Here is a 26,810-nt window from a genome sequence, read left to right on the forward strand (position 1 = left end):
GAGGGAGTTGAAGGGTAGGTCAGTAAATTTGCAGACGATACGAAGATTGGTGGAGTTGTGGATAGTAAGGAGGGCTGTTGTCGGCTGCAAAGAGACATAGATAGGATGCAGAGCTGGGCTGAGAAGTGGCAGATGGAGTTTAACCCTGAAAAGTGTGAGGTTGTCCATTTTGGAAGGACAAATATGAATGCGGAATACAGGGTTAACGGTAGAGTTCTTGGCAATGTGGAGGAGCAGAGAGATCTTGGGGTCTATGTTCATACATCTTTGCAAGTTGCCACTCAAGTGGATAGAGCTGTGAAGAAGGCCTATGGTGTGCTCGCGTGAGGTGATGATGCAGCTGTACAAAACTTTGGTAAGGCCACATTTGGAGTACTGTGTACAGTTCTGGTCGCCTCATTTTAGGAAGGATGTGGAAGCTTTGGAAAAGGTGCAAAGAAGATTTACCAGGATGTTGCCTGGAATGGAGAGTAGGTCTTACGAGGAAAGGTTGAGGGTGCTCGGCCTTTTCTCATTAGAACGGAGAAGGATGAGGGGCAACTTGATAGAGGTTTATAAGATGATCAGGGGAATAGATAGAGTAGACAGTCAGAGACTTTTTCCCTGGGTGGAACAAACCATTACAAGGGGACATAAATTTAAGGTGAAAGGTGGAAGATATAGGAGGGATATCAGAGGTAGGTTCTTTGCCCAGAGAGTAGTGGGGGCATGGAATGCACTGCCTGTGGAAGTAGTTGAGTCGAAAACATTAGGGACCTTCAAGCAGCTACATGGATTACGGTAAAATGATATAGTGTAGATTTATTTGTTCTTAAGGGCAGCACGGTAGCATTGTGGATAGCACAATTGGTTCACAGCTCCAGGGTCCCAGGTTCGATTCCGGCTTGGGTCACTGTCTGTGCGGAGTCTGCACGTCCTCCCTGTGTCTGTGTGGGTTTCCTCCGGGTGCTCCGGTTTCCTCCCAAAGTCCAAAGATGTGCAGGTTAGGTGAATTGGCCAATGATAAATTGCCCTTAATGTCCAAAATTGCCCTTGGTGTTGGGTGGGGGTGTTGGGTTTGGGTGGGGTGCTCTTTCCAGGGGCTGGTGCGGACTCGGGGGGCCGGGTGGCCTCCTTCTGCACTGTGGATTCGATGATAATCTATGATTAATCTAGGACAAAGGTTCGGCACAACATCGTGGGCTGAAGGGCCCGTTCTGTGCTGTATTTTCTATGTTCTATGTTCTATGACTCTCTTCAAGAGCAGTTGTCAGTTGACTCTAATAAAAATTTTGCCTTCTGATTCATATGTCCTGCTTAATATGATCGTCTTTCTGAATGTCTTCTTTAATCAAACTACCCAATTGAACATGAATAAATTATCACATTAATCTACCACCTTAATCTATTTCCAATTAAATGATTCAAATCTATGATGAATGCATAATCTATTTTTCTCTTTTTATTACAATAATATTGTCTTTTCAGTTAAGCTAGTGGCTACAGCGTCATAATGTATAAATACGTCTGAATAAAATAGTGCAACAGCCCCTTTCGCACGTCTGTCAGTATTTACGTTCTTTTTCTCAAGCACGAAACCCGAAGTACATCAGAAAGCTCGTTTTCCTGTCTGATGGTGCAGCAAAGAATGAGTTAGTAATCTTTATTGGGCTATCTTGTCAGAAAATATTCCACAAGGTCACATGTATTACGAGGAATAATTATTCTCAGCTATTGTCTTGGAAAAACTAAAATGTGATTACTTTTGAAGCTGTTAAGACCCTGATTATTATAGGTTAATGAGCACGGGCAGCACGGTAGCATTGTGGATAGCACAATTGCTTCACAGCTCCAGGGTCCCAGGTTCGATTCCGGCTTGGGTCACGGTCTGTGTGGTGTCTGCACATCCTCCCCGTGTGTGCGTGGGTTTCCTCCGGGTGCTCCGGTTTCCTCCCACAGTCCAAAGATGTGCAGGTTAGGTGGATTGGCCATGATAAATTGCCCGCAGTGTCCAAAATTTCCCTTAGCATTGGGTGGGGTTACTGGGTTATGGGGATAGGGTGGAGGTGTTGACCTTGAGTAGGGCGTTCTTTCCAAGAGCCGATGCAGACTAGATGGGCCGAATGGTCTCCTTCTGCACTGTAAATTCTATGATGAAGGGCTCCCAAAGGCCACACAGAAGTAACGTGTAATAATCCCAGGAGGCAAGGAGTGAAAGGCCAAACGGGTTTATTTTAAATTGAAAATTAAGCCGCTACTGCGCCACAATAAACAAACGTCCCAGCTCAGGACTATCGGAAACTGCTGGTCCGGGTCTGGGAACTACATTTAAAGATCCCGACAAAGAGCCCCATCTAGGTGGGTCACCACCCGCTCACCATGGGAACCTGTACTCCATGAAGTAAATGGGGAGATCAATCAGCGATACCCCGTGGTCCTTGTGAGGGTTATCATATAAAGGAAATGTTTTTCAATCATTTTCCCATACAAACCTATATTTACATAACCTAAATGACCAAGTATACTAATTTTTGCCTGAATTCAATTCGGCATTTGGCAAAAATAGCCCGAAAGTCGATTCTCTCTGCAGCAGTGAGAATATGAATTATGCTTCCATTATTAAATATAATACACCATTTTCTACAATGGGAACATGATAGAATTTCTGCGTATCGGTCCCAAATACAGTGGAATATATTCACAGTAATCATGCTCCAAACAGAATTTCAGAATCTATTTATGTGCAGTCAGTGGAGGAGATTTAGATTGAAAACTTATTAACATTCTATAATGAGATGAATGCCCTGAACATGCATTTCATCACAGCTCATCACCATGAGCTGTGCTCCATCAAGAAGCTCAGGCATCATGTCAGTTGGCAAAATGGTAAGTTTGGGAATGGCAAGAGCCCTGGCAGCACCATCCATTATTTTTGTGGAGCTGGGAGGAGCTCTCTTCCAATTCCAATTCTTTTCCCGCACCTAGTGGTACACGAAGACAGACTTTAATCTATTTCCATAGCTAGTTATTCCTGGAACAGATTGCTAGTCTGCCACCAGGAACTTTTGGCATGAGGGGCACCACTCTACATCAAGCATGGCCAACCAGGAGTCTCTCCTGCTCTTACCGCCAGCTATTGGATTTGCAGATTGACACTCAACCTGTTTGGCCACATTATGAATTCACCTTCCTTGGCCATCAAGTCCTGGGACTCAAACCCAGAGCTTTGGCCACAAGACTTCAGAACACTTCTCCCTGCCCCACAAATATAATCTTACATTTTGGGGGCATTTTCCTCTTGGTCATTAGATTTCCCTGAGCCCAATATCCTTGCTGCACACTGTACCGCTGATATGTATGAATAAACAATAAGGCTCCTGCTTGATTCTGTGGGTTACCAGCACAAGCCTAAGTTAAGCACGGGAGTAGGAAGTGGCCAGTAAGTAAACCACCACAATTTAAACTCTGCCACTCTCCTTTTGAGGCAGGCAGAGGAAATTAAACTACTTCCCCATCCTTGATTGTACTGGTCAGATTTGTGCTGAATACACACCGGGGTTGATTCTCCATTACCCAATGATTGTGTTGCGATTCCCGATCAGGCGAAGAATGGTACATTACCAGAAAAATGATATCTGCGCCAGGCACCAGATCCATTGGAATGCTCTGTTGCCCCCCTGCCAGCCGTACTATGCTATTTCCACCTGCCGGCGGGAGGTGCAAATCCAGGTTTTGCATGCATAAGCATGCAATTAAAGGGCTGGAAGTCCAATTCTCCCACCCCCTGTGATGCTCTGGCGAGAAATCCAGCAGGCAGGCTTTGGTGTGAGGTTGGCCATGTGCAGCCCTGGCACGGTGGAGCTGATCAGGTGTCAAGGGGGATAGAACGCTCCCTTTTTCTCAGAGCAGAAAGCACTGAGCTGCTTTGATATGGTGAGGAGTTGCCAATCGTAGCAAGAGTGGTTCTAAACATTGTGCTTCGCATCAAAGCAGGCTATTTGAGATGCATTCAAGCATGAAGTGGAAGATAAATAAACAATCCACCAAACAGCTGTGTCTGAACCATAAAACTGTCAATCACAGGCTTGTGCAAGGTACTGGAAGCCTTTTTACGTGTTAGAGCTAATGAGGAAACCTCTGACCTCTGACTTTTTTGTCTGAGGGAGATGTTAGAAAAGGGAAAATGTTTCTGTTTGGTTCTTCACTGGACTTCCTGGACTGCTCTTCATCTGTCAGGCAAAGCAGTTCAGTGTGAGGAGGCCATATCAGAGTTTAAAAAGTCTGGCCAGGGGGATCCTGTTGAACAGAGGACTGCTTGAGATCAGCAAGCCAAGGGGGATCTTCAGGTTGTCCAGGGTTGGAAGAGGCAGTTCAGACACAGGACCCCCATCCTGGAGTGGAGGGTTCTGGAGTCAACCCTGTCATAATATACATCTATGTATACAATGGCGTGCAGACATGTAAGCACACAGAACAGAGCAGCCAATCACCGGACAGGACACAACCACTATAAAGCCAGAGGGCACCAGTTTCCCCGCTCTCTCGGGACCCAGCCTCTGAGACAGTCAGAGCTCGTGAGCTAGCCAGTGCCTACACCATGCGGTAGCTAGGTTAGTCTGGTCAGGCTAGAGTCAGGTCTCCAGTCAAGTCAGCATAGTGTCAATCCACAGTTGAACATCAAAGGTCACAGAGCCCATGGACTTGGTCAGCTCCATGGTCTGCGTCAAGAAGCTGTCAGGGGAGCTTCGAATCTGCATCGAGCCCAAGGATTTAAACCGCGCCATCATGAGGGAACATTACCCGATACCAAAACGAGAGGAGTTGACCAGCGACATGGCTCATGACAAACTCTTTACGAAGCTGGACACCTCCAAGGGGTTCTGCCAAATACAGCTGGATGCATCCAGTCGCAAGCTGTGCACATTCAATACCCCGTTCGGTCACTACTGCTACAACCGGATGGCTTTTGGCATCATCTCTTCCTCAGAGGTATTTCACCGCATCATGGAACAGATGATGGAGGGTATCGAGGGGGTGCGTGTGTATGTTGACGATGAATCGCACTCTGTGAACCACAGTTCCAGCCATCCATGTTCCAGACCTTAACCACCTCACGGTCATACAAAAGATGCAGCAGTCTCGGGCCCAACAGAAATCAGCATATGACGCTCATGCCACGGATCTCCCCGAGCTGGTCCCAACTGATCGTGTTCGTGTGCAGTTGCCTGACGGCGGCTGGTTCGCCACAGCTGTGGTGGTCAAGCAAGTGGCCCCGAGATCGTTCCTCGTCCGCATGGCTGATGGCTCCTTCCTACGATGCAACAGACGGGCGCTGCGCAGAGTTCTATGCCCGTCACCTAACCATGATGTCCCACCTCACACAATGCTTCCTCCTGCCGACCTCTGCAACCACCGCACTGGCGGCGGTCCCACCTATCCAGGTGCAGGTGGTCCCTGATCCACCCTTGAGGCGGTCAACCAGAATTCATCGCCCGCCGCAGAGACTAAACTTATAAACTGAACTCTTGCACAACTGTGTTACCTTATCGTTTTGACCTCTGTAAATATCGTTGTTACCGTTTCATCTGCCCTATATCTGCACTAGCGACATCTTCCTGTGTACATAAGGTCATTCCAGTGAATTCTGCATATAGTCACGCACATATACACATCCACACGCACATGCACCTTAATATTTATTATCTCAACAAACACAATATAGCAAAACAAAAAGGGGGGGAGATGTCATAATATACATCTATGTATACAATGCAGTGCAGACAGGCAGTGATTGACACACAGGATGACCAGTAAGCACACAGAACAGAGCAGCCAATCACCAGACAGGACACGACCACTATAAAGCCCGAGGGCACCAGTTTTCCCGCTCTCTCGGGACCCAGCCTCTGGGGCAGTCAGAGTTAGTGAGCTGGCCAGTGCAAACACCATGTGGTAGCTAGTAAGTCTGCTTAGGCTAGTATCAGGTCTCCAGTCAAGTCAGCATAGTGTCAACCCACTGTTGAACATGTATGATAGTTTGGATGTTGATTAAAATCTTGTTGCATTTAATCAAGCGTTGGAGGTCTGTTTCTCGCTACACTGCATCAAGTGCAGTTCACCTTGACCCAGCCTCCCCAACACATCAAACCCCTCACCCACAGCCTGAACACAGCAAACTTCGAAGGACTCTTGCCCCCCCCCCCCCTCCCCCACCCACCCCCTTCAGCATGGCAGTGGCAGATGGGCATACAATCTATGGCCTGACCCCCTTGAACTCCCACTTGGGATCCACTGTGCCATGCGTGGGTTTCACTGCCAGGGTGTAGATGTCATGGTGCCATGGGGCAGTGCACCATTGGCAAAGCTGTGGGTGTGGACTGAAGGGGGTGGCTGAAGTGGGGACTGATGGTGGGGGGCTCATTCGAGGGTTAGGGAAGTTGAGTGGGGGAGTCAAGTCAGACGCGCAGAAGCAGATTGTATGGGGGTGCCCCATTATGCCCTTGGTTGAGAGGGGTGTGGTGATATACATCACTGTAAGTACACAAAGGGTTAATGTACATACACTACACCTAGCTAGACACTATAGAGAACACCAGAGACATGACACACAGACAGTCAACCAATAGGTCAGTAAGATACGACACGACCAATAGGCAGTCACGATACACACAGAGGTGACACAACCACAGGAGGGCATTACACCAACCCATATAAAAGGACACATCACACATGCTCAGTCTCTTTCCAGTGGAGACTCTCAGTGAGTACAGACACAGTGTTGATTGAGCATCACTCCCACCACATGGATTGTAACAGACTGGTTAGTCAGTCTGAGTAGCTAGAGCTGGATTAACAGTAGCGTCGAATCCAAGTAGAAGAATTGTTAATAGTTTAATAAACGTGTTAAAGCTATCTCCAGGTCTGAACCTTCCTTTGTCAGAGTGCACATCAAGGAAGCAGCTTATGCTACGACAAGAGCATAATAACAAAACAGGGGGGAAGAATGCTCCCCCCTTGTAAGCAGAGGGAGGGTGTCAATATATTATTGGGTGGTGAGGGGTGGTGGTCCTGCCACCGGAATTTGTGATCGGGTCACCCATTCAAAATGGCGGTGTGCTATTGGGATCACGATGGAATCCGGCGAGCTGTCCGTCATGTATATATTTGCATGGTTCAGAAGTAAGACTCGCATCTGGGCGCCACTCCAAGCGCCAAAGGAGGCCAGTTCCAATTCTCCACTGGTGAGAGCACATAATCGCTAGAAAGGAGAATACAGGCCACTACTTTCAATCCATTGCCACCCTCTGATGTTGTTTCCCACCTTCTGATCAAATGAGCAAACTGTTCGACAGCCACTCAGTTTCACAGCTAAACTGATGAAATGTTTGTTAACACTGAGCAACATTCCGGACAGTGAATATAAATGGTTTCTGGATATTAAGCTGTTTAACCAAGTTCTAATATATGTGTTTTAAATGCATTTAAAAAGCTTAATGACTTGTATTCACTGGCGTAAAACTAAATACAATAGGGGATTATTCAATTACTGCACTAGATTGGATATGGGTTGCCAAAATGGTAAAAAAGGAAAATATATTGAGTCTCATAACTGCTTTATTTCTATATTTCAACAATTATTTCCTGTTATTGACAGTGCTAGCTGTGAAAAGTTAATGGAAATTGTTTAGAAACTGGTATCACTGCGCTTAAAAGATAGAACTGCTTCCAAATATGCTCGTAGCACACAAAACCATTAAAATACTTAACTATACCAGTCTAACAAATTATTTAATCATGCTCGGTCAATTGCTTCTTGATGTATTGAACTATCATAGCTCTTCCTGTGGATTATGGTTATCAATCACAGAGAACGGACAGTTTTATGGCTAATACAAAACATTGTATCATGTAAGAAAGAAAGACTTCATTTATGTAGCTCCTTTCATGACCAAGGTGCATCCCAAAGTGCTTTGCAGCCAATGACATACTTTGATTTGTAGCCACTGTTGTAATGAAGGAAACATGACAGCCCATCTTCACACAGCAAGCTCCCACAAACAATGTGGTAATGACCAGATAATCGTTTCTTGTGTCGTTGACTGAGGAATATATATTGGCCAGGCATAATTCCCCTGGACCTCGTTCAAATAGTACCAAGGCAACTTTTATATCCAGGTGAGAGAATGGGCTGGGCCTCAGTTTAACCTCTAATCTGAAAAACAGCACATCCAACAGTGGAGCACCCACTCGCTACCCCATGAGTGTCAGTCTTGAGTTTTGTGCTCGAGACCTGGAGTGAAGCTACAATCTAGACTGACTCAGAGGCAGGTTGTCTACCACAAGAGCCACGGCTGACCCTGATAACAGGGTGCACTTGGATAATATAGCATTATAAAATACTATCTAGAAATGTAAAATGCGCTGCGCGGACACATTGAATCTTTCCCCTATTTTTGCTTACTTACAATGAAAAATAAAGAAAATCAAATCAAAATTAGTTCAGTACGACCAAACTACTACCACATTGTGGTGGTATGTATTAGGGGTAATACGGTACACCACGTGTCGACAGGCTATTGGTGGAGGGATGCCAGGTCCTGATAGGATCTGCCACCTACTGGACTCCACCCAGAAATGCCGGTATAAGAACCCAGTTTTTCCCTCCATTTCCCTCAGCAGTTGCATTCTGTAACCACGCTGCTGGGGATAAAGTTCTGCTTAATAAAGCCTTCAATTGACATTACCTCAACCTGCCTCGCGTCATATTGACGGTGCTACACACATCAATAAGCAGTGGATTTGCAAATCAATCCAGTAGCTGTGAAAACAAAATATTGCATAGCTGTCATGTTATTTAGCAAGTTTGTAACTACTTTTGGTGCAGATATTTGCTGCACCCTGGTTCCTGATACTATTATTAGACTTTGAGCTTCTTTGTGAGACGGGACACAGTATAAATTATTCGAGATAAATATATATAAATTCAGATTCCAAATCCAGGATTCTAAACATATAAATTTCAATGCTGAACATTAAAATTACTCAAAAAGTAAACAAGGACGCACCACCTTTCAATGTAGAGAAGGGGCAGAATTTTCTCTTTATGAGACAAAGGGTGGTGAGCAGTTCTGGCGGTGCTCATCTCGCTGACCAGAATGCCGGGAACTCGCCCCCGTCTCTGTGCTTGGAGGCTCATTCATTATGCACAGGTGAGTATCAGGCTGAAGCACGTGGCAGCACAGGAGCTGATCTGTATGCCTACCGCATCGGGTGGAGTCAAAGGTCCGGGCACCATATTTAAGCCCAGTCCAACACATACGTCACACCCCTTCTAGCCCATCTGCCTTCAGGACACTTGCTGCAATGTCTTTCAGCCACCAGAAGAAAGCCAAAAGCTTCAAGAAGGCAGCACCCTGATTCACTCACCAGGCCCTAAAGGCCTTGGTCAGAGGTGTGCTGGAGCTCTATATCCCAAGGAGGCACACCAGCCTTACTATCATGATTCCATCTTCAGCCCAGAGACAACTAAGCCCAGGGACAGTGACTGGAGACCGCTCTGGACATCAAGCTGTACTTATACCCCATGAGGCACGCAGCCCTTGCCACTCCCTCCATGCTTCATCCTGCTGCATGCCCGATGCAACCCTGGTCTGTCTCCTATCTCTGACTATGAGGTTCACATAGCCCCTGGTCTGCCTGTCATCTGCAACTCCTTTCCACATCGCCACTCTGTGACTCCTGACTGCAAGCCCCAGGCTGAAGACTTTGACGGAGTTCCCCATTGCCATGAGGTCTAAGGACAACAGGGTCCATTCCCATGCCACCCTCCTCCTACCTCCTGAGTGTCCATGCCGACCACCCCTAATGTGCCATCTAACAACCCTTCCCCACCACTCTCTTATTAATGCAATCACGCCCTTTGACCCCCTTTGTTTGTCAGCGTTTCAGGTACCCTTGTTGGGCTCCAGCTTCTCACTAACCGGTCTTCCCTCTGCCTTCCATTGTTCCTCATCCTCATTGTCCCTTTGCCTCATATTGTGTCTCCTCGCACTGCCCCCCCCCGCCCCCACTGTACTTGCACATCTTCCTTCCCCTTTGTCTCCCTTGTGTTTGCCTACCCACACGCTACTTGCATAGCCTTTCTTCCCCATTTCCCCCCTGTGTTCATCATTCCCATCCTCCCTTCACACCCCACACCCCCATCCTAACGCTCGTTTGTGAAAGTAGAGTTCGACCTGAGCACTGCAGCACAGTGGTGTCCTTCTGGACAACTTTGGCAAAGAACAAGAGCCCCAGCAGTGTGGTGTTCATCACAAGAAGACTGGTGCAGTGCTATGGCAGGTAGACTATGTTTGTTGCACTCACCTCAAAGTCCTGAGTGAACTGAGGTATGACTTGTGGGTGCCACTCACTTTTAAATGGGTTTGAGGCTGACATGCGTTCCCGTTGGCATGACACAAGATTGGAAGGCAAAAGGAGATTCCAGTGAGCAACTGATTAATGAGCATTCATTAGATTTAAATGAATGTAAGTAACATTTATGCCACAAGTCAGCACGGTAACGGACCCGCTAGTAACCCACCATTGGGAGAACTGCAAACTGTTTTTACACTGGCAGGCTTTTGATTTTTTGTTTGCCATTCGATTCTTCGCTCCCACCCACCACAAAGCCCACCACAGGCAGGATAGAAAATTTCTGCCCAAGGACTCTGATATCTGCCGATCTATTTTCACCAGGTGGAGCCAGGAACATATGTATAGCCATATAAATCTAGAACATATTAAAAAATGTATTTGTGTATGCTTCCTTTCAACATTTCCATTATAAATTTCTGCATCCATATTTCAGATGGAAATAGATTATGTAAACTTATTTTGTTGCAATCACAGCCTCCTACAGCGGAGTTCACCTGGATGGTTTCCATTATAAATATGATAATAAGGGGGCAGCACGGTGGCGCAGTGGTAGCACTGCTGTCTCATGGCGCCGAGGTCCCAGGCTCGATCCCGGCTCTGGGTCACTGTCCATGCGGAGTTTGCACATTCTCCCCGTGTTTGTGTGGGTTTCGCCCCTACAACCCAAAGATGTGCAGAGTAGGTGGATTGGCCATGCTAAATTGCCCTTTAATTGGAAAAAAATGAATTGGGCACTCTAAATTTTTTTTTTAATAAATAAATAAATATGATAAGAAGAATTTCTAACAGAAATATAAAAAAATAGGACAGGGTGGATGACTTTAAACTTGGGAATGAATTGCATCTGCATACCCTGATTTAACAATGACCCCCAAATGCTGATGATTACAGTAGGGCTCTACATTTCCTTGGATGTTAGGGAAATACCCCACTGTAACTTTGTGGGGAATGCAGTAGACATCCTGAAGCAGGGTTCCACCACACAGTGAATACAATGGACAGGCACTGGTGGAAAATCCGAATCCATTCAAGAACTCAATCTTGAGTCGCCGGATGCAATGCCACAGAAGGTCAACTAGCATTAAATGCTTTTCAAAGGAAAAACATTTTGTGCAACATTTACTACAAAGAAAAGTAAGCTTAGTTGGATACCAAGTATCAATGGACAAATATCCTGTCCCTGCTAATGGGGAAACTTTCTACAGGATATTGGAAACTATTGTATGGATGCACACGGACAATCTCGTTCTTTGCACATGGCCCACATAATGTTATCTAAATGAATAATTGCATGCAAATATAATTTAGCCTAAATTCATATTTTCATTATGTCATTAAAATTCTCAGAATGAAAAAAGAACAATCCTTTAGCCCTTCACTTCTCTCTGTCTACAAACTATGCATTACCAACCCTGCTGTGGTTCCACCAGATTTAATTGCCTGTTAAAAAGTTATAACTAACCCTTTCAAGGTCTTCAAATTATGATGTAAAAAATCCAGATAATTTCCCTTTTCCCATATCTTCACTTCTGAGTATCACAGCCAGGTCCAATTGGATAACATCCTTGCCCCAAATAAACTAAATTCAAGCCATCAGATTTAATTATTATCCTTACAAAATATTAAATGTGGTAGGCATGTAAAACAATTCCTCTGTTACTTTTCATCTACAGTACTACACTGTTCATATTCTGGATTATTTATTTTACACAACAAAATCAAACATTTCTGAAGAGTACAACTTGGCCACCAGATTACACAACTTGGGCACAACTGGCACAAATTTTGCTCATTTTGAAAAGTAATGTTTCCCCCCCTCCCCCAAGTTCTCATCAAATTAAGTTGCAGTTGAGTGGCGCAGTGGGTTAGCATTGCTGCCTCGCAGCGCCGAGGTCCCAGGTTTGATCCCATAAGACCATAAGACATAGGAGTGGAAGTATGGCCATTCGGCCCATCGAGTCCACTCCACCATTCAATCATGGCTGATTTCAACTCCATTTACCCGCTCTCTCTCCATAGCCCTTAATCCCGGCTCTGGGTCACTGTCCCTGTGGAGTTTGCACATTCTCCCCGTGTTTGCGTGTCCCCACAACCCAAAGATGTGCAAGGTAGGTGGATTGAACATGCTAAATTGCCCCTTAATTGGAAAAAAATGAATTGGGGACACTAAATTTATTTTAAAAATATTAAGTTGCAGATCACTAAATGCAGCCACAAACCAACACAAGTGGCCAACACTTTCAAATGTAATTTAAAAATATTGCTCCCAAATAAATTGCTAGATATATTTAACAGTGGTAATTTGGTTCAAGTTTATTAATGTAGCTGAAAATGGGTTGAACACAAAAAATAAGCATTTTAAATTGTGCTGTCAATCTACCACCTGTAAGTAAGGTAAATTCAAATGATTGGAAAATGTTTTTCAAATTATAGAGAAGTATTTTGGGGTACAGCGGTCGGTTCTTTAATAAATTTTAAAAACTACTTTTATTTGCAACCTTTTAAATTATACCAATTAATTTCCTTGCATCCGAAAAATCCAATGTAATTTTGGGAGCCTCGGCGAAGGTCTGCAAAAGTGCGCAATTAGCGGAAACATCCAATAGTGTCTGTTTTGTAGTTGGGGCCTGGTCAGAGTGTAATGTTCTAAAACTAGTACTAAAGATCACAGAAACTCCAGTTGCATTGAACATCATTCGTGCTTAAAAGTCAACAATCTTTTGCACTATTTATGCCAAAATTGAGCACAATTTACCAAAAAAAGTGTAACTGAATGAAAACGTCAGGCCCTTCCTTGTGTTTAATATTCATAATATTGTACAATTAGTCAGCATCATAATTCAGACATCACTTCAATGAAGCTAAATACTGGAGACAGATCATCTGCGCTTTTTAATTTTATGAACAGCCAACACCAAATTTAGTATGGAGCTGAAAATAAATATTTGAAGTAAGAAATTGGAATCAGTGGCGCTCTATTTTTAGATATGATATGGCTTCCCAATGCTCAAACTAGGATCTGAGAGACTCAGGCACAGATCTCATGGAAGTGCACTGGACTCCATCTTGGTAGACAGGTTTAAATCTGCACACCGAATGACCGCCAAGTGCATGCAGAGCAGGTTGATGCTAACATTAGTGCGCAGTATTGCTTTCGACAACTGCACTGCCACATTTGAATGCCATATCCAGTCAATGACTCATCTTTACCTCGCACAGCTGAATAAATGTTAAATGAACTGAAAATCTCCCATGCTTCATTTGAAGGGATTATGAACAATTTACAAGTTAGTTGCTGAAATACTTATTTTGGCTGCTGGGTCAATTGCCTGCCTTTTTTAATCTTTCCTATACTTCACTGAGGTTTCAATAGCAGAAAAGAAGTGTTCTTGCTGGTGTGAATTTACCTTTTTTGATTCAAAAGATTTTATTCTGACAGATTCTTCTATATATGGGTGACTTAGTAGGACTTTCTGTGGGAATACAGCATGACTGGAAGAATGAAGGGACTCCACAAAAACAGGACAAACTGCTAGACAAGGAGAAGGACTAGAATAGGGAGATAAGGGATTTCAACAGGAGGCCATATTTGCCTTTGGTCTCAAGGGAACTAATCTCTTAACTGAATTTCAGTCACGACGACTGCTTCAGATATGTATCTTGATTCCATTCTGATTCACAATTGAACACATGGTCAAAATCTGCCAACTAAGAACAAAGAAAAAAGAAATGTACAGCACAGGAACAGCCCTTCGGACCTCCAAGCCCAGGCTGACCATGCTGCCCGACTAAACTAGAATCGTCTACACTTCCTGGGTCCGTATCCCTCTATTCCCATCCTATTCATGTATTTGTCATGATGCCCCTTAAATGTCACTATCGTCCCTGCTTCCACCACCTCCACTGGTAGCGAGTTCCAGGCACCCACTACCCTCTGTGTAAAAAACTTGCCTCGTACATCTACTCTAAACCTTGCCCCTCTCACCTTAAACCTATGCCCCCTAGTAATTGACCCCTCTACCCCGGGGAAAAGCCTCTGACTATCCACTCTGCTATGTCCCTCATAATTTTGTAGACCTCTATCAGGTCGCCGCTCAACCTCCTTCGTTCCAGTGAGAACAAACCGAGTTTATTCAACCGCTCCTCATAGCTAATGCCCTCCATACCAGGCAACATTCTGGTAAATCTCTTCTGCATCCTCTCTAAAGCCTCCACATCCTTCTGGTAGTGTGGCGACCAGAATTGAACACTATACTCCAAGTGTGGCCTAACTAAGGTTCTATACAGCTGTAACATGATTTGCCAATTCTTATACTCAGTGCCCCGGCCAATGAAGGCAAGCATGCGTATGCCTTCTTGACTACCTTCTCCACCTGTGTTGCCCCTTTCAGTGACCTGTGGACCTGTACTCCTAGATCTCTCTGACTTTCAATACTCTTGAGGGTTCTACCATTCACTGTATATTCCCTACCTGCATTAGACCTTCCAAAATGCATAATCTCACATTTGTCCGGATTAAACTCCATCTGCCATCTCTCCGCCCAAGTCTCCAAACAATCTAAATCCTGCTGTATCCTCTGACAGTCCTCATCACTATCTGCAATTCCACCAACCTTTGTGTCGTCTGCAAACTTACTAATCAGACCAGTTACATTTTCCTCCAAATCATTTATATATACTACAAACAGCAAAGGTCCCAGCACTGATCCCTGTGGAACACCACTGGTCACAGCCCTCCAATTAGAAAAGCATCCTTCCATTGCTACTCGCTGCCTTCTATGACCTAGCCAGTTCTGTATCCACCTTGCCAGCTCACCCCTGATCCCGTGTGACTTCACCTTTTGTACTAGTCTACCATGAGGGAGCTTGTCAAAGGCCTTACTGAAGTCCATGTAGACACCATCCACTGCCCTACCTGCATCAATCATCTTTGTGACCTCCTCGAAAAACTCTATCAAGTTAGTGAGACACGACCTCCCCTTCACAAAACCATGCTGCCTCTCACTAATACGTCCATTTGCTTCCAAATGGGAGTAGATCCTGTCTCGAAGAATTCTCCCCAGTAATTTCCCTACCACCAAAGTAAGACTCACCGGTCTGTAGTTCCCTGGATTATCCTTGCTACCCTTCTTAAACAGAGGAACAACATTGGCTATTCTCCAGTCCTCCGGGACATCACCTGAAGACAGTGAGGATCCAAAGATTTCTGTCAAGGCCTCAGCAATTTCCTCTCCAGCCTCATTCAGTATTCTGGGGTAGATCCCATCAGGCCCTGGGGACTTATCTACCTTAATATTTTTTAAGACACCCAACACCTTGTCTTTTTGGATCTCAATGTGACCCAGGCTATCTACACACTCTTCTCCAGACTCAACATCAACCAATTCCTTCTCTTTGGTGAATACTGATGCAAAGTATTCATTTCGTACCTCGCCCATTTCCTCTGGCTCCACACATAGATTCCCTTGCCTATCCTTCAGTGGGCCAACCCTTCCCCTGGCTTCCCTCTTGCTTTTTATGTACGTGTAAAAAGCCTTGGGATTTTCCTTAACCCTACTGTTTATAATATGCCTTTAAGGGATAGCAACATGCCTACACTAGATTGGAAGTATGTCATATAGAATCACAGAATCCTTACAGTGCAGGATACCATTTGGCCCATTGAGCCTGCACCAACCCTCTGAAAGAGCACCTTACATAGGTCCACACCGCCACTCTACCTCTGCAACCCTGTAACCAAACCTTCTTTGGGCACTAAGGGGTAATTTAGCATGGTCAATCCACTTAACTTGCACATCTTTGACTGTAGGAGGAAGTCAGAGCACCTGCAGGAAAGCCCTGCAGACACAGGGAGAACGTACAAACTCCACACAGTCACCCAAGTTCGGAATAAATCCTGGGTCCCTGGCGCTGTGAGACAGCAATGATAACCATGTACAACCATGCCACCCATATGAAATGATCCATAATTATATTTATATTATAATTATTATATTCTGTATTTATTACAATTATGACCCAGTCTTAGTTTCACTTTTGCCTGTGAGCAGAACACGGACACACATCTCTGATGTCTTCAAGCTTACTATCCATGTACATCTGTTCTCACATGTCTAGTTTAAATAAATGAACCCACAATATGTTTACGCAATCCCTTATGAGTGACTGTGCCTTTCTTTCATTATTAAAACAGACAAAATGCTGCAGGCATAACTGCTTCCTCAAACTAGAGCAAGGTCAACATAGCCTGCGGCTGTCAAGGAAAGTGGGCCCTTAACCTTTATGTATCTGATTGCTTAATAGCCACTGCTGATAATATAAGCAACATTTTGCCCTCTGCCATGCTGGTGCAATCATTTCCCCCACCCTGGTCCCTGCCCAATTGTGTTGGGTGTTTCATTGCATACAGATGGCTCCTCTGTTCTGCTCTTTAAGATGCGTGCAGTGTCAGTCTCTGAGCTGCAAGTGTAAGAATAAGCAATGGTGTCTCTACATCTTCACTATTTGCTCCCTATTCCTCCACTGTTTGGACAGGTCCCCATTCTTGGATATTTGAAATCAAAAATGATCAACTATTGGTGAGGGCAGAAGACCAAATAAAAGTATGTGCTTACAATATCCACATCTTGTTAGTAAGAAGAGATTGTGGAAAGAGGAAGAAGTGAGATGAGAGAAAGAGGATTTGGCATCCAGATAACCTCAGTGTTTATCACTCCAACCCAGCTGCTGGCCATAGCCTCAGCTGTACCTTTCCCATCATGCTCAACACTGTCTCATTTATGGAGGTATTTTTGTCCTCCAATTCTGCCCTGCTGCTTCCTATTATCTGCTACCTTCTCCTGAAAGATGGAGAGAAGTATAGATATGAAGGGAGAACTGACAAAGGTTAGTTGGGTAAGTAGACTGAGACGTACGGAAGAAAGTGAAGAGTAGGAAACATTTGAAGAAACAATTCATAAATTTTCAACAAAACTACATTCCATTTAAAAACAAAAACTCAGCAAGAAAGACCCACTCCTGGTTCACGCAGAAAGTTATGGATAGCTTTAGAATGAAGGAAAAGGATTACAACGTTGTAAAACAAAATATGACAGTGTATTGGAAATCAGCAAAGGGCCCCCAAAAAGTTGATATGAAGGGAAAAATAGAATGAGTAAAAGCCAGAAATATAAAAAGATTGTAAAAGTTTTAATAAATATATTTTAAAAAAGAAAATAGCTCAAGTATGCATTTTCGAAGAGACAAGAGAAATTATCATGAGGAATGAGGAAATGGCAGACATAGAAAAAATATTTTGTGCCTTTCTTCACAGTAGAAGATACAAGATTCATTCCAGAAATAGACAATGATCTAGGGGCTAAAATCATTGAGGGAAATTTGGAAAATAATACAGCAGAAAATAATATTGGAGAAATTTAAGGTACCAAAATCCACCAAATCCCGGGATGTAATGGGCTACAAACCAGGGTTCCAAAAGAGAAAGTTGCAGAGATAGTGGGCAAAATGTTCCCATGCCGGCACTAGTGGAACCAATGGTGGGCAGGGGGAGAATGTGTAGGAGGTCCAAAAATAGGTTTCATGCTGGCATGAATTTCCCATGGGACCTTCTGCTGGTGCTCAAATAAGGAAACCTACTGGAGACCAGAGTGAAACTGATTTGGATCCCACGAAGATTCAGATGAAGGCCCAACTGGAATTTTCCCTCCCACGCCAGTTTCTCCACGATGCCAGCAGGAAACACGACAGTCCAGAACATGTCTGGACCAACATGGCCTGCAAAAGCCTGTCCCGCCACAGAACAAAAGTTAAATAAAAATTGGCTGACAGTGTTAATGAGACAATCCTGCAGAGCACAGAAAAAAGAAAGGGAAAGTCCTTCAGATTTTAACAGAAAGGAAACCTCTTTTGCAGAGTTTAAAGGCAAAAGTACTTGAGTGGTGTTTTATTAAAGGCAAGGTTCCAGAAGTACAAATGCCTTCAAGAAAACAAAGCAGCTGATTGTCGAAGTGCCCACCAAAATCGGAAAAGCGCAGGACTTCACAAAGACAAAAAGCACACGTGCAGAGAAAAATAAAGAGAATCACCCAGAAAATAAGTGCTGCCATTTTGAAGTTTTAAAAAAGTTTTTTTTAAAAAGGCCCATGAAACGTCATTTAAATATGTAACAACAGGAAAAAATAACAGCTAGAAAAAAACAGCTAAGCACAGAGAAGTGGAACAGACCCAGAGAGAGGGCAATACCCATTGAGTGAGCTGAGTGAGTATATACCCTTGAAACACACAATAATCTGAAAAAACAAATTTCAGAGACAATGCAAAGATACTAGGTGGAAATAATGACCCTCAGTTTGACAGTTGGCAACTCAAAACAGGAGTTGGAAAAACTCAACCAATTGCACAGGTCCCATGGGAAATTCATGCCAGCATGAAACCTATTTTTGGACCTCCTACACATTCTCCCCCTGCCCACCATTGGTTCCACTAGTGCCGGCATGGGAACATTTTGCCCACTATCTCTGCAACTTTCTCTTTTGGAACCCTGGTTTGTAGCCCATTACATCCTGGGATTTGGTGGATTTTGGTACCTTAAATTTCTCCAATATTATTTTCTGCTGTATTATTTTCCAAATTTCCCTCAAGGGCCACAATAAATCCCAGAAAGAGGGCAACAAGAGACCCTAGAGTGAGGGAAACAGCCCCAGAGTGAGTGAGACAAATCCAAGAAAATCACAAGATGGTTACCAACCATGCAATGCAATGCACGAGCCGAAGAGTTGAGTGCTGAAGAAAGAAATGGCTGAGAAGCGAGTGAAAGGGTTAAAAATAGGGTTATTGAAAGTCCTGACATGGTACTCAAACTGCAACAGCACATGGCAGGGCAGAGTGAACAGATGCTAGTGAATGATGAAAAGCTATCTGAGGTAACTCAAAAGAAGTAAAATATTCAAAAGATAAACTAATCTAAAAGAAAATGATTGCATCAGCTGAACTGGAAGACTTGAAACTCAAGACGCAAGCTGAGTGAGTATATGCCCTTGAAACACACAATAAACTGAAAAAACAAATTTCAGAGACAATACAAAGATACTAGGTGGAAATAATGACCCTCAGTTTGACAGTTGGCAACTCAAAACAGGAGTTGGAAAAACTCAACCAATTGCACAGCCTGGCAAAACAGCAGAAAAGGCTGCAGGAGAAGGTGGAGGACCTGGAGAACAGGTCCACTCGACAGAACTTGAGGATCGTCAGCCTCCTTGAGGGCTGCGAGGGAACGGACGCAAGGGCCTATGTGGCGAATATGCTTGAGAAGTTAATGGGTGATGGGGCGTTCGCTCGACCCTTGGAAGTGGATAGAGCGCACAGAATGCTTGCGAGGAGGCCGGGTGTGAACGAGCCGCCTAGGGCAATGGTGGTGCGAATGCACCGGTTCCTGGATAAGGAACAAATTTTGCGGTGGGCCAAGCAGACACGGAGCTGCAAGTGGGAGAACAGCATGCTGCACATCTACCAGGACCTGGGTGCGGATCTGGCCAAAAGAAGAGTGGGATTCAACCAAATAAAATCGGCCCTTTTCAAGAAGAATGTGAAGTTTGGGCTGTTATATTCAGCTCGTATATGGGTCACTTTTGAAGATCAGGAACTCTATTTTGAGTCGCCGGATGAGGCGATGGACATTATTAAAAGTAAAGGGCTGGCAGATGACTGAGGACACTGAACGCTTGGGACGGGTAATGCTGTATTGATTCGTTAAAGCTAATCTCACTTTTGAACTGTATGTGAAATATTTTTTATATTGATTCCTGGGATGTTGCTCAGTTTTGTAAGTTAACCTGTTGCTGGTGGGGGAAGGGTGGATGGATCTTCATTTTCTTTTCTTTGCGTTTGGTTGGAACTGTGTTTTTTGAATATGTATGTCCGAGCGGGGGAGGGGGGAGAAAACAGTAGTGAGTAGGATGTTTGGCGCCATGAGGGGGAACTACCAGGCTAGCTGGGCGGGCTAGCTCACAGAAGGTTGATGGTTAATCGGCAGGGGGGAAGGGCGAGATGCCTCCCGGTCAGGCTGATCACGTGGAACATTAGAGGGCTGAATGGGCCGGTTAAGACGGCTTGCGTGTTTGCGCATTTGAGGGGATTGAAGGCGGGCGTGCCAATGCTACAGGAGACACACCTGAGGGTAACAGATTGGACCAGATTAAGGAAAGGGTGGGTCGGGCAGGTATTTCATTCGGGGTTGGACTCTAAGTCTAGGGGAGGTCACAATCCTGATTAATAAAAGGCTGTCATTTGAGCCGGGGAAAATAGTTGCGAATATGGGGGGCAGGTATATCATGGTCAGCAGGAACCTGGAGGGGACACCGGTGATGCTCGTGAATGTCTACCCACCAAACTGAATTGATGCAGAGTTTATAAGACGGGTGTTAGGGACGATCCCGGACCTGGGGCAAAATTCTCCCCCAACGACGCGATGTCCGCCGACTGGCGCCAAACACGGCGCCAATCAGACGGGCATCGCGCCGGCCCAAAGTTGCGGAATGCTCTGCATCTTTGGGGGCCAAGCCCCAACATTGAGGGGCTAGGCCGACGCTGGAGGGATTTCCGCCCCGCCAGCTGGCGGAAATGGCGTTTGGTGCCCCGCCAGCTGGCGCAGAAATGCGGCGCATGCGCGGGAGCGTCAGCGGCCGCCGACAGTTTCCCGCGCATGCGCAGTGGGGAGAGTCTCTTCCGCCTCCGCCATGGTGTCATGACGCCCCTGGATTCACACAAGCTGATCATGGGGGAGACTTTAATATGGTCATTGAGCCAAAGTTGAACCGGTCGAGCGCAAAGACAGGGAGGGACGTAGATTGGACTTAGGCCTGTTAGCGGATGAGGGGTGTGCAGGTGTGTGAGGGAGTCCATCCAGAACTATCTGGAAATAAACGACACGGGGAAGTCTCGACAGCAATGGTTTGGGAAGCACAGAAGGCAGTGGTTAGAGGGGAGCTAATATCAATACAGGCCCACAGGAAGAAGGTGGAGAGAGCAGAGACAGATAGGTTGGTTGGGGAAATACTCCAGGGGTGAATGGGGCTGGTTTAAGGAGTTTGGCACCCAGTTATATGAGTCGAAATCCCCAGCTGGGGTGGAAGGGCTGAGGCAGTTTCTGGGAGGGCTGAGTTTCTGAGGGTGGAGGATGGATTGGTGGTTGGGCTTTGAGCCGCGATCGGGATTGAAGAAATAGCAGAGGGGCTAGAGGCCATGCGGTCGGTTAAGGCCCTGGGGCCGGACGGCTACCCAGTGGAATTTTACAAAAAGCTCTCTGAGATGCTGGGCCCGCCGCTGGTGAGGACATTTAATGAGGCTAGGGATTGGGGGCTTCTCCCCCCCGACAATGTCACAAGCCTCGATCTCACTGATCCTGAAGAGGGAGAAGGACCCTGAGCTATGCGGGTCATACAGGGCAATCACCCTATTGAATGTTGATGCCAAACTGTTGGCTAAAATCATGGCCTCAAGGATAGATGATTGTGTCCCAGTGGTGATAGGGGAGGAATAGACGGGGTTTGTTAAAGGCAGGCAGCTAATGGCTAATGTTAGAAGGCTCATAGACGTGATCATGATGCCACAGAGGGGAGGGAGGTGGAAGTAGCAGTCGCAGAAAAGGCCTTCGACTGGGTGGAATGGAATTATTTGTGGGAGGTTTTGGGGCGGTTCGGGTTTAGGCGGGGCTTTATTGATTGGGTCCGGTTGTTGTACCAGGCACCGGTGGTGAGTGTCCGAATGAATCGGTTGACATCGGACTATTTTAAATTGCATCGGGGGACTAGGCAGGGATGCCCCCTCTCCCCATTGCTGTTCACTTTAGCCATAGAGCCACTGGTGATGGTGCTAAGGGCTTCAAGGGATTGGAAGTGGTTGGTCCGAGGAGGGGGGGGGGGGGGGTGGATGGTAGATACAGGGTCTTGCTATACGTCGATGACCTGCTCCTGTATATTTCCGACCCGTTAGCGGGGCTGGGAGAGATTATTCGGATTTTAGGGGAATTTGGCCGGTTTTCGGGGTACAAATTGAATATGGGGAAAAGCAAGACGTTTGCGATCCAGGCAAGGAGGCAGGAGAGGAGACTGGGAGAGCTGGCGTTCAGAGTGGTGGGAGGGAGATTTTGTTATTTGGGAATCCAGGTGTCACGGGACTGGGGGCTGTTACATAAACTAAATTTGACCCGGCAAGTAGAACAGATGAAGGAGGACTTTCGAAGGTGGGACATGCTCCTGCTGTCACTGGCAGGGGGAGTTCAGACCGTGAAAATGACGGTCCTCCCGAGGTCTCTGTTTGTTTTTCAGTGCCTCCCATCTTTATCCAAAGGGCCTTTTTTAAACGAGTAAACAAGGTGATTTTGGGTTTTGTGTGGGCGAGTGAAGAAAGTGTTGCTGGAGTGTGGCCGAGGGGAGAGTGGGTTGGCGCTGCCGAACTTTAGCAACTAATACTGGGCGGCAAATATAGCCATGATTAGGAAGTGGGTAGTGGGAGGTGGTCGGTGTGGGAGCGAATAGAGGCAGCATCATGCAAGGACACAAGTTTGGGGGCATTGGTAACGGCATCTCTGCCGTTCCTGCCGGCCCGATACTCCACAAGCCTGATGTTAGTGGCAGCCCTGAGAGTCTGGGGACAGTGGAGGAAGAATATAAGAGAGGAAGGAGCATCGGTCTGGGCTCCAATCGGCAACAACCATCGGTTGTATCGGGGAGGCTGAATGGGGGGTTTCGGAGATGGCAGAGAGCAGAGATTGAGAGGATTGGGGATCTATTTATAGATGGGAGCTTCCCCTGTTTGAAGGATTTAGAGGAGAAATTTAAATTGCCAGCAGGAAATGGATTCAGATATCTGCAGGTATGAGATTTTCTGCGAAGGCAGGTTTCGACCTTCCCGCTCCTACCGCCACAGGGGATACAGGACAGTGTAGTTTCCATAACGGAGGTGGGAGAGGGGATGGTTTTGGATACTTATAAAGAACTCATGGAGTCGGAGGAAACGCAGATAGAGGAGCTAAAGTGCAAATGGGAAGATGAGCTGCGGGGGGGGGGGGGGGGGGGGGGGGATAGAGGCAGGTCTTTGGGCGGATGCGTTAAGCAGAGTCAACACGTCCTCATCATGTGCCAGGCTCAGCCTGATTCAGTTTAAGGTCGTTCACCTGGCACACATGACGGTGGCCTGGATGAGCAAGTTCTTTGGGATAGAAGACAGGTGTGCAAGATGTGCGGGAGGACCAGCAAACCATGTCCATATGTTTTGGGCCTGTCCAAAGCTTAGGGGATTTTGGCAGGGTTTTACAGATGTCATGTCCACGGTGTTAAAAACAAGGGTGGTGCCGAATCCAGAGGTGGCGATATTCGCAGTGTCGGAAGATCCGGGAGTTCAGGGGGTGAGAGAGGCTGACGTCTTGGCCCTTGCCTCCTTGGTAGCCCGGAGACGGAGATTGTTAGCGTGGAGGGACTTGAAGCTCCCAAATTCAGAGATCTGGCTTAGTGACATGGCTTGATTTCTCAGACTTGAGAAAATAAAGTTCGCCCTAAGAGGGTCAATGCTAGGGTTTGTCTGGAGGCGGCTGCCGTTTGTCGACTTCTTTGGAGAAAACTAACTGTCAGCAGAGGTGGGTGGGTGGGCGGGGGTGGGGGGGGAGTTACATTATTGTTTAGAAGAGGCGGGACTTGTGAGGGAGGGAGGCGGTGTTTGCACTATGTTTATATTTATATTTGTACTGTTTATTGTTATTATTATAAAATTATAAATGCCTTAATAAAATGTTTTCCAAAAAAAACATGGGAATGGATAACAGGTACTGTCCATGGTATGATGCATAGAGTCACATGATAATAGACTCAGAGGTAACATTCTGGAAGCAGCCTGCATGGAGAAGCATGAGATAAGACACTTTCGGAGGACTGTTTTGGGCCAGGGCTTAGAAACTCCAAAGTGTATTATGGAGTTCACCTGACCTACAACCTATATGTTGAATTCGGCTTGGATGAGCACAAAAGCCTTTGCCTCAGGTGTGATCCATCAGACTTCTTAGAAACTTTAATAAAAATAAGGTTTATTCTAAGAATATAGTTAACATATATATATATATAAAAAAAGAAACACACAGTAAGAATTTTTATCAATTACAAACATAAAGACACCACACAGCTACAGTACTCTATGTATAACACATAATGAATTCCCCCTTAACTGTTCCAATTCAATAACAAAATCCAATAAACCAAAAATCCCTATTCAAGGGTGTGGCCCAGCACACTACATTCTCACTTGAATGGGACTTGTCTTTTTCCTAAGATTTTGATCCAGTCTCAATCAGCAGATTCAAGCTCCTTCCGGAAAGCAAACTATATATTTTAAGTTACCAAGGCAGGTAGCCACAACCTGTTTACTTTTGGAACAGTTTTTAAAATGAAAAATGTAGAAAGACAGGGAAAAACACTTCTTTCTCCTCGAGTCCACAGCGGTCAAACTGAAACTGAAACCAAAACACATCACAGCCACAGCCCAGCTTCACCCACAAAAATGACATCACCAAAGCCAGGTGATAAGACAAAAATCTTTCTTAAAGGGACACTCACATGGCAGGACCTCTTCAAAAGCTGTTCATAATTCAAATGTTTACATGTTCCACTTAATTGGGTAAAATCATTAACTGTAATCACAAGTTGTGGAGCGAGGAAACTATTTTTCAGAGAGGGGTGATGCCCTAGCACTAATACCACTGGGTTAGTAAGTTAGAGGCTGAGGCTAATGGGCTGGGCACTTGGGTTCAAATTCCACCATGGCAGCTGGTGGAATTTAAGAAATGTGGAACTGAAAGCTAGTCTCAATAATGCTAACTATGAAAATATCACCAAAAATATCACCAATAGTGCATTTGGCTCCTAATAAAGGGAGTCTGGCCTACATGTGACTAGACTCAAAGCAATGTGGCTGACTCTTAATTGCCCTCTGCAATGATCTAGAAAGCCACTCAGTTCAAGGGCAATTGGGGATGGGCAATAAATTCTGTCCTTACCAGTGATGCCCACATCCCACAAAATAATTTTTAAAAGCACTGACTTTATCATTAAAAAATCTGTTACTTCTCAACAATTATTAAGAGCCTAGATAAGCTGTGCAACAAACATTGCAGAAATTTCCCTAAGACAATTATTTTACTTCCATCACTAAACATACCTGAAAACCATAGGGGTGTAATTGCACAGAGAAAGATAGGTAAGAAATGGGCTTTGTGTTGACACGTTACCACATTATAAGCTCTTAATCTGAACAGAAGCCATGCTGTTGCTCACAGCGAGAAGATATTGTAAATAAAGATCCATATATCTGGGCCATTCTCATGCAGCTGCTGGATTCAGAGCAATTCTGGCGCACTCTGACTCAGGGGGCGCGATTCTCCACTCCCACTCCGGTTGGGAGAATCGCCTGGGCCGCCAGAATTTCCGGGGACGCCGGTCCGACGCCCTCCCGCGATTCTCCCAAGCGGCGGGAACGGCCCGGTCGAGTTTAGCAGGCCGTAGGCCGGAGAATCGCCGGAGACACCGAAAATGGCGATTCTCCGGCACCCCCGCTATTCTGAGGCCCGGATGGGCCGAGCGGCCAGGCCAAAACGGCGGGTTCCCCCCGGCGCCGTCCACACCTGGTCGCTGCAGTCGTGGGCGGTGCGTGAACGCTGGGGGGGTGGCCTGTGGGGGCGGAGGAGGGATCCTGCACCAGGCTTTACCTGGAATGTGGGGTGGCCCGCGATTGGTGCCCACCGATCGTCGGGCCGTCCTCTCTGAAGGAGGACCTCCTTCCTTCTGCGGCCCCGCAAGATCCGTCCCCCATCTTCTTGCGGGGCGGACTTAGAGAGGACGGCAACCCGCGCATGCGCGGATGGTGCCCGTTATGCGGCGCCGGCCGCGTCATCTCTGCGCCGCCGCTTTTACGCGGGCGACAAGGTCTGGCGCGTGTAGATGACGCGGCCCCGATCCTGGCCCATTGTCAGGGCCTGAATCGGTCGGGACCGGGGCCGTTCCACCGTCGTGAACCTCAACGGCATTCACGACGGCGCGGCCACTTAGGCCTGGGAGTGGAGAATCCCGCCCAGGATGTGTAAGATGAGGGAAACATTCAAAAAGTAAAGGAAAAGAGAAACAGAACATTTCACAAATGTAAACCTGAGCTTCAGAATAATGAAAGAGATGTGAAATTGTTTTCAGCTTTGGGTTACAAAGCTAACTTCCACAAATTAACTTCCCAGCAACATTTTTCATATCCTTACATGAAATGCACTCCTATTAAGTCAAACTCTACAACATTATTTCGAAAGAAAACTCTCTTAATATTAGAATCTCCATTTCACTTTTAACTTTTTCTCTTTTTGCTATTCTTCACAAACAAGATGATTT

The 26,810-nt window shown here is 45.8% G+C and overlaps 1 protein-coding gene across 1 annotated transcript in view; it reads right to left on the reverse strand.

Moving 5' to 3' along the window:
• Nucleotides 1-26,810, reverse strand: part of LOC140408932 (zeta-sarcoglycan) — a 780,044-nt gene that overhangs the window by 359,940 nt on the left and 393,294 nt on the right. The window lies entirely within an intron of this gene.

The sequence above is a fragment of the Scyliorhinus torazame genome, chromosome 3 (genome assembly GCF_047496885.1).
Source record: "Scyliorhinus torazame isolate Kashiwa2021f chromosome 3, sScyTor2.1, whole genome shotgun sequence".
NCBI lineage: Eukaryota > Metazoa > Chordata > Chondrichthyes > Carcharhiniformes > Scyliorhinidae > Scyliorhinus > Scyliorhinus torazame.